The sequence below is a fragment of the Ursus americanus genome, chromosome 13, assembly GCF_024610735.1.
Source record: "Ursus americanus isolate L20-20 chromosome 13, mUrsAme1.1.p, whole genome shotgun sequence".
NCBI lineage: Eukaryota > Metazoa > Chordata > Mammalia > Carnivora > Ursidae > Ursus > Ursus americanus.
Genome location: NC_142139.1, coordinates 59,896,384 through 59,911,301, shown reverse-complemented (window position 1 = coordinate 59,911,301; position 14,918 = coordinate 59,896,384). Strand labels below are relative to the sequence as shown.

Below are 14,918 nucleotides of genomic sequence, written 5' to 3'. Positions count from 1 at the left end.
AAATGTAGATACATAAAAGACTTGAAAAAAGTCTATTTCTTACTGATGTATTGAACAAATTGGATTTTGGAAGACTAACCGGTAACCTGCTTCATTTTCTCCCATTGTTCTTTCAAATCAGTTTCACAACTTATTTTTCCCTATACCTGTGATGATTCTCAGGCCTGATTTCTTAACTTCTGGGCACTCTTTGAAAATCGGAAGACTGGTCCAGTACTAGGTAATATCAAAACTCTGAACTCTTAGCCACCTTAAATTTCTCCTTTCTGGCAGCTCAGGATTTCAGCAGGTAAAAGAATTTGTCCTCTTCCTCACCCATTTCTTTCCCCACTTGCTAATGCCGCTTCATAATGGCTATCATACGTATGTGATCAGGCATAGGTGCCCCCTCCTGTAAGAGGATATTTAGAACTGACTCTCTTATGGTTGTCCCCACTGGAGATCTGTTACCGAAGCTCTCCTTATGCCTGATGTCTCTTCTCTGGCTTTATGAGAATTCATTCTGCCACTTGGTTTCTTGTGGGCCATTCATTTATTAGATCAAATTGGTCTTCCAAAGTGATCTCCTTGAGTGGAATAATTGTTAAATACATCCCCAGGCTAGTTTATTGTTGCAGAATCTGCATCTGTTCCATAAATGTCAGTTAAAAGCAGTTACTTCCCAACGTGATCCTTTCTCGGAGGCATTACATCAGCCAGACTCTCATCTTCACATTTCTCCTGGTGAGAGTTCTACACCAGTCAAGGTCAGAGTGATGGTCTTAAAACCCTCTCTGACCCTTGAATTCCCTCCTTGGAAGCCTAGAATACTGACACACTTCTCCAAGACACATCATACTATCAAAATTTTCAGCCTCAAAATTCTATACTCTGAAGTTGAGTAAGGGGCAAAGATTGGAAGAACTAGGGTAATTCTTTCAAGTGTAGCTTATATGGCCTAAACTTTGCTTTAGAATGTGGGCCCCATTATTCTCAGATTTGGGGCTTTACACCAAAACAGAGACAGAAATAATCCCATTTAACAGCCTGTTATGCTAAATAGGCAGAACTTATGCAGTGTGCCACCAAGGCTGTGGAAGGAAGTTTGTGATCAATACCCACGTGAGGAGTAGCATGGTGGTAATGGGTAGTAGCGTTTACTCCCAGGATAGAGTGTGTATGGTCTAGCTTCAGGGATGTTAGTCAGAGTCAAAGGGCACGAGACATACAAAAGAGGAACAAGTACTTCCTTTCATAAATGATTCTTTATATAGGCCAGACAGACTGGTGAGTGTTGGAAGCTCTGGATGTGAGTCAATAGAGCTCCTTCCCAGGTCTATGCTGGTTTTTGTCTTGTTAAGCTAGCAGAACTGGACTGAAGACTATCTACTGAGTTAAAACATAAGAGCTGGGTTTCAGAGACCAGATGCACATGCCACTGCAAGCTATAATATCCAAGATGGCCCCTTTGATAATGGAAATGAAGGAGCTCTATTGAACAGAGCAGAACACTAGGAGCATGGACCAAGGCTCAGGTAAATAGGCAGTAGGTAATATGGGCATCTGATATTCACAAAGTGATGGCTGCTGCTTCAGCTCAGTTTCCCTAGAAAATGGAGCTTGGTTTAAGCATTGTAGTAGCTAAGACTGCCAAACAAAATACCATATATTGTGTGGTTTAAACAACAGAAATTCATTTTCTTTTAGTTCTGGAGCCTGGAAGCCCAAGGTTAGGGTGCCAGGTTCTGGTGAGGACTCTCTTCTTATCTTGTGAATGGCTGCCTTCTCACTGTGTCCTCTCTGATATCTCTTCATGAAAAGACACTAATCCTATCATGAGGGTCCCATTTTCATGACCTTATCTAACCCTGATTACCATCCAAAGGCCCCATCTACAAATACTATCACATTGGTGGTTATGAAAAACATTCAGTCCATAGTATGCATCAAGTACTGATGCTTTCATTAGAAGGTAAAACCTCAGGGGAAGTGAGAGTGAAGAATAAGGGAAGTGAAGCAAATGGATGGGCAATAACTGAAAGACGCATATTACTGCTCTAGCCATGCTTTCTTCTGGATCACAACGAAACCCAGCCAGTATCTCAGCAGGAATTTCCATAGAAGACTGCTCCAAATGCAGGTATAGGGAAATCTGTGCTTTAGAGCAATCTTTTGGAGAGAAGAGAGAATTTATCTTCTAAGCTGCTTCTTCTGTTTCATATTGGTTAAAATTTGCCCTATGGTATGGTAACTACCTCAAACCTCTGGTCCTATAATCCTAGATGCTTTGGCAGCTTCTCAGAAAGTTCTGCTGTGTAGCATTTCCTGTGAATCCACAAGTGATGGAAGAATCTCCAGACACGGGGAGTACTTCTTGTAGATTTCAGGCAGTGGAACCCTTTGGGCACAGTAGGAATCAACAGCCATTCTTGGAAAGCCAGGTGAATCTGACAAAATAGAAAAGATGTGCCTGAAACAGATGCCTTCATTGGTTGGTAACATATGACACCAGAGGAGTCTGTGACAGGTGAGACACAAGGGGTTACAGGTAGGTAGATATGAGAGAAGAAAGCAGGAGTCCAGGAATAGAAAATGAAGTTTCAGGACAAGACTCTCGTGTTCAGGAAGATTGCCATGAAAAAGGTAGAGTCCAAGGAAAGTAACTGGACTAGGACTCAAATGAGGGATCCAGGCAGAGAAAATAAGAAGTAGAGTAAAAGCAAGTTACACCAACCCCATTATAAACTCAGAGCAGAATGAGAAACAACAAAGCTGTCCAAGGAGCAACATACCACCTTCTGGGATTCTTAAGTTCCCCAAACTGGAAATGAAATAAACTTGGAGCCTGGCATTTATTCATTTTTCAATGTTTTCATTCATTTAAGAGTACTGATTACATGCCATGGTCTAGATAGCAAAGATTCAGTGGGGCTAGATCAAAATGATATTAAATTTCTAGAGAAGGAAATGTATACTGAAGCTTTGTGATTCGGTAGAGATTGTCTAGGGTAAAGGCTAATGAGTCTTCTATTTCTAAATATCTTCTTGTCTTCTTGATCATTCTCAATTGACACTGTATCTTGAAACTTATGTCACCCTTACTTGACGTATATATACAAATTAATTTTTGAAATTGATAGACTTAATTTGTTTACAGAAGTTTTTAGGTTTATACAAAATTGAGCAGATAGTGCACAAAAAGTCCATATGCCTCCGGTTCAATATCCGTCTAGGTTATATGATCACCTACCTGGATTCAGAGAAGGCATTTGACAAACATTCATTTTTGTTAAACGTACTCAACAATACAGTAACCATTTTGTACTTTCTTTCTTAATTTGATTTTCTGTCTATGTAAAGATATATGGATATATATCAAAAAAGCCAAAGTCATACTAAATGTGGAAATACTATAGGGATTCTCACCGAAGTAAGGACAAAAATGAATGTCCACTATCACTGCTACAATTTAACATTGTCAGAAAGAGATTAATCTATAAATTAGACAAGAGAAGAAATTTAGAGGTATAAAATCTTGGAAAGGAGGAGGTAAAGCTATTATTATTTGCAGTTGCTGTGATGTTATTTGTGGTACAATACTAAGAATTTTTTTTTAAAGATTTTATTTATTTATTTGACAGAGATAGAGACAGCCAGCGAGAGAGGGAACACAAGCAGGAGGAGTGGGAGAGGAAGAAGCAGGATGGATGTGCTCACCATTTTGTGTGCTGTCTCAATCTGAATATGATTGGATATTTTTAAAGCTTGGGTTGTTTTTTTTAGCCCTATTCATTTGGTTATTTTTCCTCTTTACATTCTAGAAGATTCTCATGTCTTTATCACGTCTTCCACCAAAACAAAATTTTGCTATGTAAATATTCCTTAAACATGTGAATGATTCTCAAATGGGCTATACATTGCTCAGAGAAAAATTGAGAGATCTAAACAAAGGGGATTGTATTCATATTATGGAATTTATAGTCAAGATATATGTTCTTTTAAATTTCACACTCCCTACTATTTATCTTCTCCTCCTCAAAACCCAAGGATCTCTTTTATTAAAAGGCAATAAAAATGTAGGACAACCTCCTAAAAATAGCTCTGTTGTCTTTCTTTTGACTTTTTTTCCCAAAGATGTATAAACTAAGGATAGTACAAGACAAATGCTTTCTCCTAAAACTTCACATACAGAAATTCAGAACATTTATCAAAAATAGGGGAAGATCTAAATCAGAATGTATATAAGCAAAGACAGTCACAAATTATTTATGGTACAGCCGCTCCTTTTCTAGTATTTTAGCAGTGATATGGGAAACATTTTATCTGGCAACTTATATAGTTACAAAAAAATTCTTCCAATGTTTTAAAAAAAATTATCATGGTTGATTTGAAGCCAGAATAAAAATGGGCAGATGACACTCCAACACTGAACTTCCTTTGTTTTGGTTTTGTTAAGTCTATTAAACTAATTTATTAAACTACTTTTCTGTTAATAGATCACCACTAATTTTCTTTTAACAGATTTGTTAAAAAGTTTTGAATTTTTCTTTAGTACCGTTTATTTAAAAAGCCATCTAGATACTGTTTTTATTGCATTATAAAATTGAGGAACACAATTGAAGTACTCAAATAAATTGTGAGGGGCGGAGGTAGGGCTTAAGATCACTGTCCATGGTGTTCCTTAGTCACTTAAAGGCTCTGGGTACAAAAGTCTTTACCATGACTCAGTAGTTCACTTCATTTAGTAGAAATAAATCACAGAAAATATAGGCTTTTTGTTTGTTTGTTTTTGCTTCTTTTTGTTTGTAAATTATTTTCTTTCTTTTTTTTTTTTGATGTACCATTTTTTTTAGTTTCATGATTATATGAGGTTTTTTTCAGGCTGACTTAATACTTTGTAAATGAACAAACCACTGCATAGCTGTTCGATTTATTTTGTATATGATATGAATTAATGCACTATACAGTGCAATACAATGTAGTGTATTACTTAATGTCCTCTTTCCCTTCCTGCTTTATGAAGCTCACAGTCATGCATTTTCATTTGAAGGGATCTGACCCCAGATTTGTTTTCTCCATTTGGTTGAAAGGAAGCTTGTTCAGCATACAGCAGCATTCGTTAGTATCCGTGGGTTCTTTTCTTTATCAGTATATATAAGAGGAAATGTATTTACACTACTTAGTGATTTTAATTGTTATCTCTGAGACTCTCATACTCAAAATTTTGTAAACGTTTGTTTTGTACCTTAGAAAATGAAGAAGGTTGTTGAATCAAAATCATGCTCCCCCCTCCCCGGAGTTATTTATCACTCTGTAACATAATTCCACCTTTCTCTCTGGATTTGTTGTATTCTCTACGCATCTCAGCCCCTGAGCCTGTCCGATGCAGATTGGTCCATTGTGCATTTTCTTTCACGATGTCCTCTGCCTTGAACACATTTCTCCTCTCTCCATTCATCTACCCCACCCTCTCTAGAAAGCCTGATTCAATCGCCACTGGACCTCAAGGCCTTTCTCAATCTTCTCTCTGTCCTTTCTTTGAATAATAATGACTTGGACACTTATTAAGAGTTTATACCATCCGAGCTTGTAAAACTTTCCCACCAAGGCCTCCCTTTATCAGAGAAGAATGAATAGTATTTCAAAGGTGGATGGAAATGGGGGTTGTCTTATAGATTTCTTTAAAATTACATGTTTGTTTTAAAATAATCTCTTAAACTTACTCCCATCAGAATTGAAAGAATGGGTGGGTCATCAGGACTACGGTCTGGGAAATGCTGCTATATGGCCTGCTAAGCATTCACAGAAGGAATCGGAAATAAGCTACTGGATGATTTTAAGTTTCTTAACACCACACCTCCTTATATAATGAGTGAGATGTAACTTAGTACCACTGTCCATGAAGCAGAAAGAGCCTTTCATTTGAAAAAAAAAAAAGAAGAAAGAAAGAAAGAAAGAAAGAAAGAAAGAAAGAAAGAAAGAAAAAGAAAAATGAAAAAAAATTAAAAAAGGAAATGACAGAAGGGAGGGAGGGAGGGAGGGAGGGAGGGAGGGAGGGAGGGAGGGAGGGAGGAAAGAAGGAAGGAAGTTGAGAAATTTTACATGCAATTTCTCATGTAGTTCTTGTAACACTTCCTTAAATGAAGTATTCTTAAAATCCTTCAATAGATTCTAATTATGCTTAGGTTAGAGTCTAACCTCCTGATTGTGGGTTGCCCGTCCTCTGGCGAAGTCCTTGGCCTCCTCTTCTGCCCCACCCCAGGCTGTCTTTGCTCCAGCCATCAGGATTCTTTTTTTTTTTAATAATAATTTTTTATTATGTTACGTTAGTCACCATACAGTACATCCTTAGTTTTTGATGTGGTGTTCCATGATTCATTATTTGCGTATAACACCCAGTGCTCCATGCAATACATGCCTCCTTAATACCCATCACTGGCCTATCCCAGTCCCCCACCCCCCTCCCCTCTGAAGCCCTCAGTTTGTTTCCCAGAGTCCATAGTCTCTTGCGGTTCTGTTCCATCCTCGAGGATGTGACCGCCCCCTGCCCCCTTGATTGCAGGCCTTCCAGCTATTCTGACCCACTTCAGGTTTCCTTTAAAAGACCGCTTATCATATGATTTCTCTCATCTATGGAACATAAGAAGTAGGAAGATCGGTAGGGGAAGAAAGGGATAAAGAAGGGGGGGGTAATCAGAAGGGGGAATGAAACATGAGAGACTATGGACTATGAGAAACAAACTGAGGGCTTCAGAGGGGAGAGGGGTGGGGGAATGGGATAGGCTGGTGATGGGTAGTAAGGAGGGCACATATTGCATGGTGCACTGGGTGTTATACGCAACTAATGAATCATCGAACTTTACATCAGAAACCAGGGATGTACTGTACGGTGACTAACATATAATAAAAAAAAATTAAAAAAAAAAAAAAAGACCGCTTCTTCAGGAAGGTTTTTGTTTTACATTTGTTTGTTGCATTCTCTTATCTCCTTTTTAGAATACTTGCCATAGTTTGACTCCTTGCTTCTTGTTTAATGACAGTGGAGACTATAAGTGTCATAATCATTGTATCCCAGAGTCTGGGATACAGTAAGGACTTGAATATGACTGAACAAATGAGGTAATACACTGATACTTATTTTAAGAATGAGGCACTTGGAGCTTCTTTGAGTTGGAGGTACCTGGTACTTGGAGGTACTTGGAGCGAGGCTGCACAGCTAGTAAGTAGCAGTCAGGATCTAGATCTTTCTGACTCCGTGGACAGAAGATTTAATTACCATGCTATAAAGATTAGAATTGCCACACCCTTATTGTTTGCTCAGCCTGTGGCCCCTCTCATTTGCTGCCTTATAATAATTTCCACTCCATTTCTGTCATACTTTACTGGTAAATCTTTTTTTAAAGATTTTTTATTTATTTTATTGAGAGAGAGGGAGAGAGAGAGTGTGAGTAGGAGGAGGGGCAGAGGGAGACGGAGAGAGAACCTCAAGCAGACCCCCCCCCCCCCCCGCTAAGCATGGAGCCCATTTCACGGCTCAATCCCAGGACCCTGAGATCATGACCTGAGCCGAAATCAAGAGTCAGGTGCCTAACCAACTGAGCCACCAGGAGCCCCTCTACTGGTAAGTATTTTTCTAATGTCCCATTTCTCCAACTAGTATGTTGCCTCCTCTCTTCAGGAGAGAGGTCGTGTTTATTGTTAACATTTTTAAATATTTGTTTCTGACTGAGGGCTGCTGGAGGGATGTGGGCGGGGGATGGGTTAAGTGGGTGATGGGGATTAAGGAAGGTGCTTGCTGTGCTGAGCACTGGGTGTTGTATGTAAGTGATGGATAACTAAATCCTACACCTGCAACTAATATTACACTGTCTGTAACTGGAATTTAAATGAGAACTTGACAAAAAAATAGAATACTTGTTTCTGTTTCACATGTTGCTGAAATGGGTGTCTTGGACATTGTAGTTACTCTGCAAAGATTTTATTGCATGATGTATAGAAAGAAGCAACATACTGTGCAAGGAGACCGCACTGTAATGCTAGGGGATGGAAAAGGAATGCTTTTAGTTATAAACATGTATTAGTCACTGGTATCTATTAGGATTATGAGAGAAGCGTAGACTCTTTGCTCTTCTTCATGAGTAAAGGTTCATTCTAAACATAGGCAACCAGACTTACCAGATATTTGAGGACAATCTCTAACATGAAAAAGAAAGAGCCAGAAATCACCAAACACAAACTGATAAAAAGAAGCCTAGAGGAAACAGATGTCATGGAGGAGAAAGAAGAAAGTATTAATAAAAAGTGTACCTAATTAAACTTCTTAAAGAGATAAGAGATCCAGAACCCATAAAATTATAAAATAATATTTGATAATAAAATTATATACGAATTGCACACACACACACACACACACACACACACACACACACTATTCCTTCCTTCATTTTACAGATGAGAAAATTGAGATAAAGCACATTTGGGTAGGGCACCTGGGTGGCTCGATTGGGTAAGCATCTGCCTTTGGCTCCAGTCATGATCCCGGGGTTCAGGGATGGAGCCCCACATCGGGCTCCTTGCTCAGCAGGAAGTCTGCTTCTCCCTCTGCCTGCTGCTCCCCCTGCTTGTGCACTCTCTCTCTCTCTGACAAATAAATACAATCTTAAAAAAAAAAAAAAAAAAGCCCATATGGGCAACACAGGGACAGACTCTGAGTGGAAACCAGGAAGCACTCTGCAGTGCTGCCCTTAGATGCGAGGCTTGATCTTTACACATCTATCTGAGCCATCCTCCTCTCAAGGCTTTGCCATCCTCCCTACCAGTCCGAGTTCTGCTCACTTCCCAAGACCAGCTCCCCTCGAAAACCCGTCTGTGAACCCAGTCGATTACACCATCTGTATTCCTCCAGCACTGATAATCTGTAGCATCTATTTTATTTATATGATTGTTTTGTTATCTCAGTTGGCTTTTTAAAAAAATATTTAATTCTGTCCTCCCCAGCAAGAGGAAATCCCTAGGGACGGAATCTTCTCAGGAGTCTTTATCAAAATGCTAAGCACATAAGAGTCACTTTAGAAAAATCTGCTGACCTGAGTCTAACTAGAGCATTTACTGGATTATTTCATGGCTCGGTATTTGGAACATTCCAAACTCATAAGATCTACTTGACAAAAGTGTCTTGTTACTTCAGACCCTGGTGTAGTTGATTTGTCATCATACACTACTCACGGTCTGGCAGTAGTAGACAAGAGTAAATCTCTCTGCGTGCTGCATTTGACACAAAACAAGCATGACCTTGATAAACAGGTATCACTTCATAACCTAAGTCTCTCATGAGAAAGAGACGGTAATTCTCCATCATTCCAATTTCTTCGTGCTATAGATGGTTGGATGGTTCCTGCAGGTTTTGTGTCTTGATGTGACCTTTTATCAAGCTTTTTCTGGGCCTGTGTTCTGTATAGATCTCTCAATATCATTAGTGGTAAAGACCAAACATAGAATCAAACGTAGAATCCTATTTTTGGAATATATTTGAAAGATATTTTTCAGCCAACCATACAGCATAAATGTTTATTAAATAGCCACTTTGGACTTAGCAGCACCCTAAGATCTGTGGTAAAATTACTCAAGAAACAAAAGGCCTAATCCCTACCCTCAAAGAGCATACAGTTGAATTTATTTGTATTTTATATGTTAAAATATGATTGCGAGTTTATATATTCAAATATGATTGTGAGTTAAAGCACTTTGAAGTTAATGCAAAACATCTTTGTTTCTTAAAACAACAATGAACTTTTTTGGCAAGATCTAAAAACTGGCCACGGTACAAAGCCTGCCCCTAATTTTGTCTTTTAAATTTATATATAAGCGTGTGTAGGGATAGATGGATACATATGTGTGTATGCATGTATGCATGGATTTTCATAGAGCAGTTATACATATTGATGCCTTTTGAAATATTGCCTAGCACATGTATCTGAAAACCAGAGAAGATTTGAGATGGTCATCTTAAGTTCTCTGTTAAATATTTTATGATTTACAGTTTTCCACTTATGGAAGGATTTGGGTTGGGAAAGTATAGATGATCAAATGACTAGTTGGAAATGTCAGGAAGGAATCAGATAAGGTACTTCGAAATGGATAATTCAATGTAATAGTGCTGAAGAAACATCTTGCTTCTTAGGTCTACCTAAATCTGTACATAATAAATCTTATATTTTAAATGTATTGTAAAGCATGAAGTGCTTTCCCATAGCTGATCTCATTTTGATTTTGGTCCAAACACATATAAATATATTCTATTATGTATGGATGAACCAGAGGTACACATTGGTGTCAATTCAAGATAGAACAGAGTCGTAAATCAAGTCTTGTTTGATGAGCTCTAACATATAGAAGCATATTATTTTTTGTTTGTGGGTTTACATTTTGTCCTTCCCTTGGCAGTCGAGGTTTGAGGTGTCATCATTTAGAGATTATCTTCCTAATGTTTACCCCCCAACGTTTTGTGGGTCTCTATTATTTTTCAGCTGAAAAGAACTACAATTCTTGGAAATGCCTGGTTTTCTCTGTGATCTAAAACAGGCAGCCTTTCTTCTGTTATCTAGAACAACACACCCAGAACTAAATGCTACGGCAACATTTGGGATCACTGATCACAGGAGGGAACTGCAGGTGACCCAGAGTTAGTCATAACCACACCTGAAAGGCCCCTTGCAGTGTTTGCCCTCGTGGGGAGTGTGATTGCCTTCACGTCTACCATAGCAGTTATCAGAACCATGATCAGAGGAGTTTTCAGAAACCTAATGATAAAAAGTGAAGACGACATTTAAGCTAACTTCAGAAAATCACACCTCTGACGTTGAACATTAAAGGAATAAGCAGTCTGTGACAAACGCTAATAGAAAAAATTTCCTGGCCGGAATAGAGGCATATGCAAACTGAGATTTTTAAAGCCAATTACAGTATCTACCAACTGTTTGAGAAGAAAAAGAAGGTGTAAACAGCTCAGAATTCTGATCCTGTCCTGCTGGTGAAAAAGACGAAATTTCATGCATCATTGAAATGTTTTTAGTTTAGTTGTTAATACAGGTCTACAAAGCCAGACTTTCACTAACATTGTTTCTTCATAGCTTCCTGATATGCCATAGCAATGTCCTATCAAAGTATAAATGGAAACAGACAAACTCACTACAGTTACAATTTTGCAAATTACAGGTTTGACTAGGCTGTATTCATTGATACAACACACAAATCCTCACAGAGGTATTCTTTGCCTTCAGAACTATATGCTTACGAACTGCAGTGAACATTCACGCTGAAGGGGAGAAAATATTAGGGAGTTGAAAGTTGAAGTTTGTCTCTTCTTGTCTGTTGGACCCTTTTTGATCATTATTTAAGGGAGTCAAAGACCATTAGAGAAAGCTAATAGCCTTTAGAACCCTCAGATTATCCTGATATTATTGATGGGAGAGTTAAGGCAAATTGCATTCTCAAAATGGCTCTGGGAACATACCACTTCCAGTAATGGTCCTATCAACCAGACCTAAAAGCAGAGAGGGCAGGGATGCACTTAAAGGCAATTATCCATCAACATTGGCAAATATGGTTACTAGATTAAGAGAGCTGAGTATATGCAATATATCTTGATTGCAGCAAAGCAGTTGATACAGCATTATTCAATCTACCAGCTAGATTAATTTAAATTGGTTTAGGCAGAAGTATAGTCAAATGAACTACCCGCTATCCAGAGAGCCATAAATAATAGATAACAATAAACACATTTGTTTTACATGCTCCTAATTTAGTTATTTCTCCCCAGAACTCTCCTTCAGTTCAGAATATGACAGTTATATAATATATGCCACCCTCCAGCTATCTTTTCTTAAGATCTTTTAGGAATCCCATCTGTTCTATAAAGTTGCAAGGACCAATTATAGTGCCATCAACAACTCCCATTATTCAGGGCTTACTTTATTTATCCATTTTCAGCTTCAGCTTCCCTTTATATCTCTGTTTGATGTCTGGACTTTCTCTTAATGTCAAATGTCAGGAGCAGAAATACAGGGCAATGGAAGTCATCTTTGCTTCCATACACAAAAAGACAGTGAGTGTGGATTCTCCCAGGCACTTTGGTGGAGGTGACAGTGACAGGAGAGCCCGGGATGGGCAGCACTTTCCTTTTGTCCTTACAGTGTCCATCTTAAGCATGGAGTAGTTTTCCTGAACATGGGCTTACCCACCAAGATGTATGATGACCAAACCCATTTGGTGATTAAATCCTTGAAAATCCAGAACGTGAAACAAAGAAGCACACTTGGAGATAACACAACCTTATCATACAAAGGAGAAAACATAAGGGCTGAGAAGAAATTTCTTCCAGATTTTTTAAAGACACAAACCAGTCTGAGAGTCACATAAGCGTTTTTGGCTACTTTCTGGGTGATCAGTGTCAGCTTGGCAACAGTAGCTGTGATTGCGCAGGCAAAAGCTAGGAAGAGAGGACACCATCAGAGAATTTTCGGTACCCTTGGTGCAGCGGGACTAGTGTAGTCTCTAAAAATATTGAGTCAGTGTCTATTGTATTGGAAGGAAGAAAAAAAGCTCTTGATTTTGTAATACAAACCTATAGTGTGTAGCTTGAAAGTGAGACTTGAAAAAATCATTTTGGGTTAAAAAAAAAATGCAGTGATTCTCAACAGACATGTCTCCCATGGTGGACAACGAGGGTGAGGGGAGAAGGATAAGAATCCCCAGATGGTGGGAACTGGGGCACCTGTGGGGCCTAGAAACACTGCTGTAGGTACTGGCTTCACTGGTGGTGAAGCCAGCATACGCGTGATGTCTTTCAGGCTTACGCTGTCCTTTTCATGCTTGTATCACACAATTGGTTGCCTTGGGAAAGCAATACAATGGCACTCATATATGTTTTTGATAGTTAAGATATTATATAGGGGCTTAGATACCAAATGTATTGTGTCTGCTTCTCCAAATCATTTGAACAGTCATATAATAAAAGATAGAGAGATCTTTGCCTCTTCTCTACCTGAGAAGGGAAGCAATAAAATAATTGTGGCAAAAACCCGAGAGGGGGATCTGTGGTGATTGAGTTTAAAATGCAGCCAAGGGGCACCTTGTTGGCTCAGTAGGTTAAGCGTCGGACTCCTGATTTCTGCTCAGGTCATGATCTCAGGGTCCTGGGATCCAGCCCTGCACGGGGCTCCGCGCTCAGGGAGGAGTGTGCTTGAAGATTTCCTCTCTCCCTCTGCCTCCAGCCCCCCGCATGCGTGTGCTCTCTTTCTCTCTCAAATAAATAAATAAATCTTTAAAAATAAACAAAATAAAACACAGCCAGGAGGGAGAGGGCACAACACAGTAGAAGAAATTTATTTCCTCCCTAACTTTTAACATGGTTTTAGCAAATTACTTAATTATGAACAGTTTTTCTATCTATAATATATTCTTTTAATTGATCTAGCCCTCTGAATATTTGGCTGACTGGACTGGGTTTTATGTGTTTTTTATTTCCTAAATCTAGTTTCCCCTTTAATTATAAAAATAAAGCACACTTATTATTTCAAAACTCTGAAATTGCATAAAGTATAAAATAAAAATAATAAAAGTAATTCTAATACTGTTCATAGCTAGGTTACTTCTTCACATATATTGTTGCTTTTATTTTTGCTGATTTCATTTTTATTGTTGCATTCTGATTTCATCACCTCTTTCTAACATTTGAACTTCCTTCCTTTGTTTCATTTTATAAAATGAATTATTTTGCCTCGTGTCTTACTTACTCGACTAATTTTTCATTTTTTACTCAGACTTCTAGTTCCTAACTCTGCTTAATCTGACTTCACCAGGACTATACTCTTTTTGTTTTCATTTAATGATCTTTAACTTTTTCTTTTAAGATTTATTTATTTTTATTTTAGAGGGAGAGAGAGAGTGTGGAGGGGAAGGGAGAGGCAGAGGGAAGAGAGAATCTCAAGCATATTCCCTCCTAAGCAAGGAGCCCATGCAGGGGTCAGTCTCACGACCCTGAGGTCCTGACCTGAGCCAAAATCAAGAGTCAGACGCTTAACTGTCTGAGCCACCCAGGTACCCTGGGCTTTAACATTTTTAATTTATCAACGTTTCCCCCCTTTGCCTTCACGTTTTTATTTTTGTTATGTTTTCTATCCTTAACTTCCTTTTCTTTCAGGTTGGTATTTCTGTCCAGATTCATTCTCTGCTCTTCTCAGCCCTGTTTTGTGCCCTGGGAGGCCCAGGATAAAGATTGGGTGGTGGGAGGAGAGAGGCCCTTCATTATCTTACCTCACAATTCCTGTACCTTAAGTGGACCCTCCTTTTGGCAGTGGCCCTCACTGACTCTGGCAAAACCATTTGGAAACACCCTGCTGCTTTTGAGTCTAGAAATGCTCATGGTTTCCCACTTCTCACCAGTTCTTTTGGTTCTCGAAGTCTCCCCACTCCTCTGTAAATGGAAACCCTTTGAGAATGCCATTTATCTGGTGCTGAGGTAGTGATGGGAGCAAGGTTCATGCTGTTAATCTTAAAAATGTTAAAAATTTTTTATGTTTTGCATTGTAGTTAAATTCTCTTATGTTTAATATGATTCCTTGAAACAATGTTAAATCGTGTCATATTGTCTTATGCTATTCTTATTTCACTTTTAGTTAACAATCCCTTAATACATTTACATTTTGCTTCTCTAATTTTGTGATTTGTTTGGATTTTATGATGACCTACCAAAAGCATAAGTAGAGAGAATGGCAGCAGTAGAGAGTGCCTGCGTCACAAACAAAGGGGGGCCTTTACCATCATTTACCCTACAGCTTCTAGCCAGTTTCCTCAATCGATTTCTAATCCCTCTTAAGATTACATCTCTTAAAAATACGGACCCTGACATACTCAGGGACCTGCAGATTAATGCTCCGCAG

General features: G+C 38.7%; 1 pseudogene; it reads right to left on the bottom strand.

Moving 5' to 3' along the window:
* The window catches only part of LOC123793558 (FACT complex subunit SSRP1-like), a 53,193-nt pseudogene extending 38,673 nt beyond the window's left edge, over positions 1-14,520 (bottom strand).
* Positions 14,521-14,918: the final 398 nt, after the last annotated feature.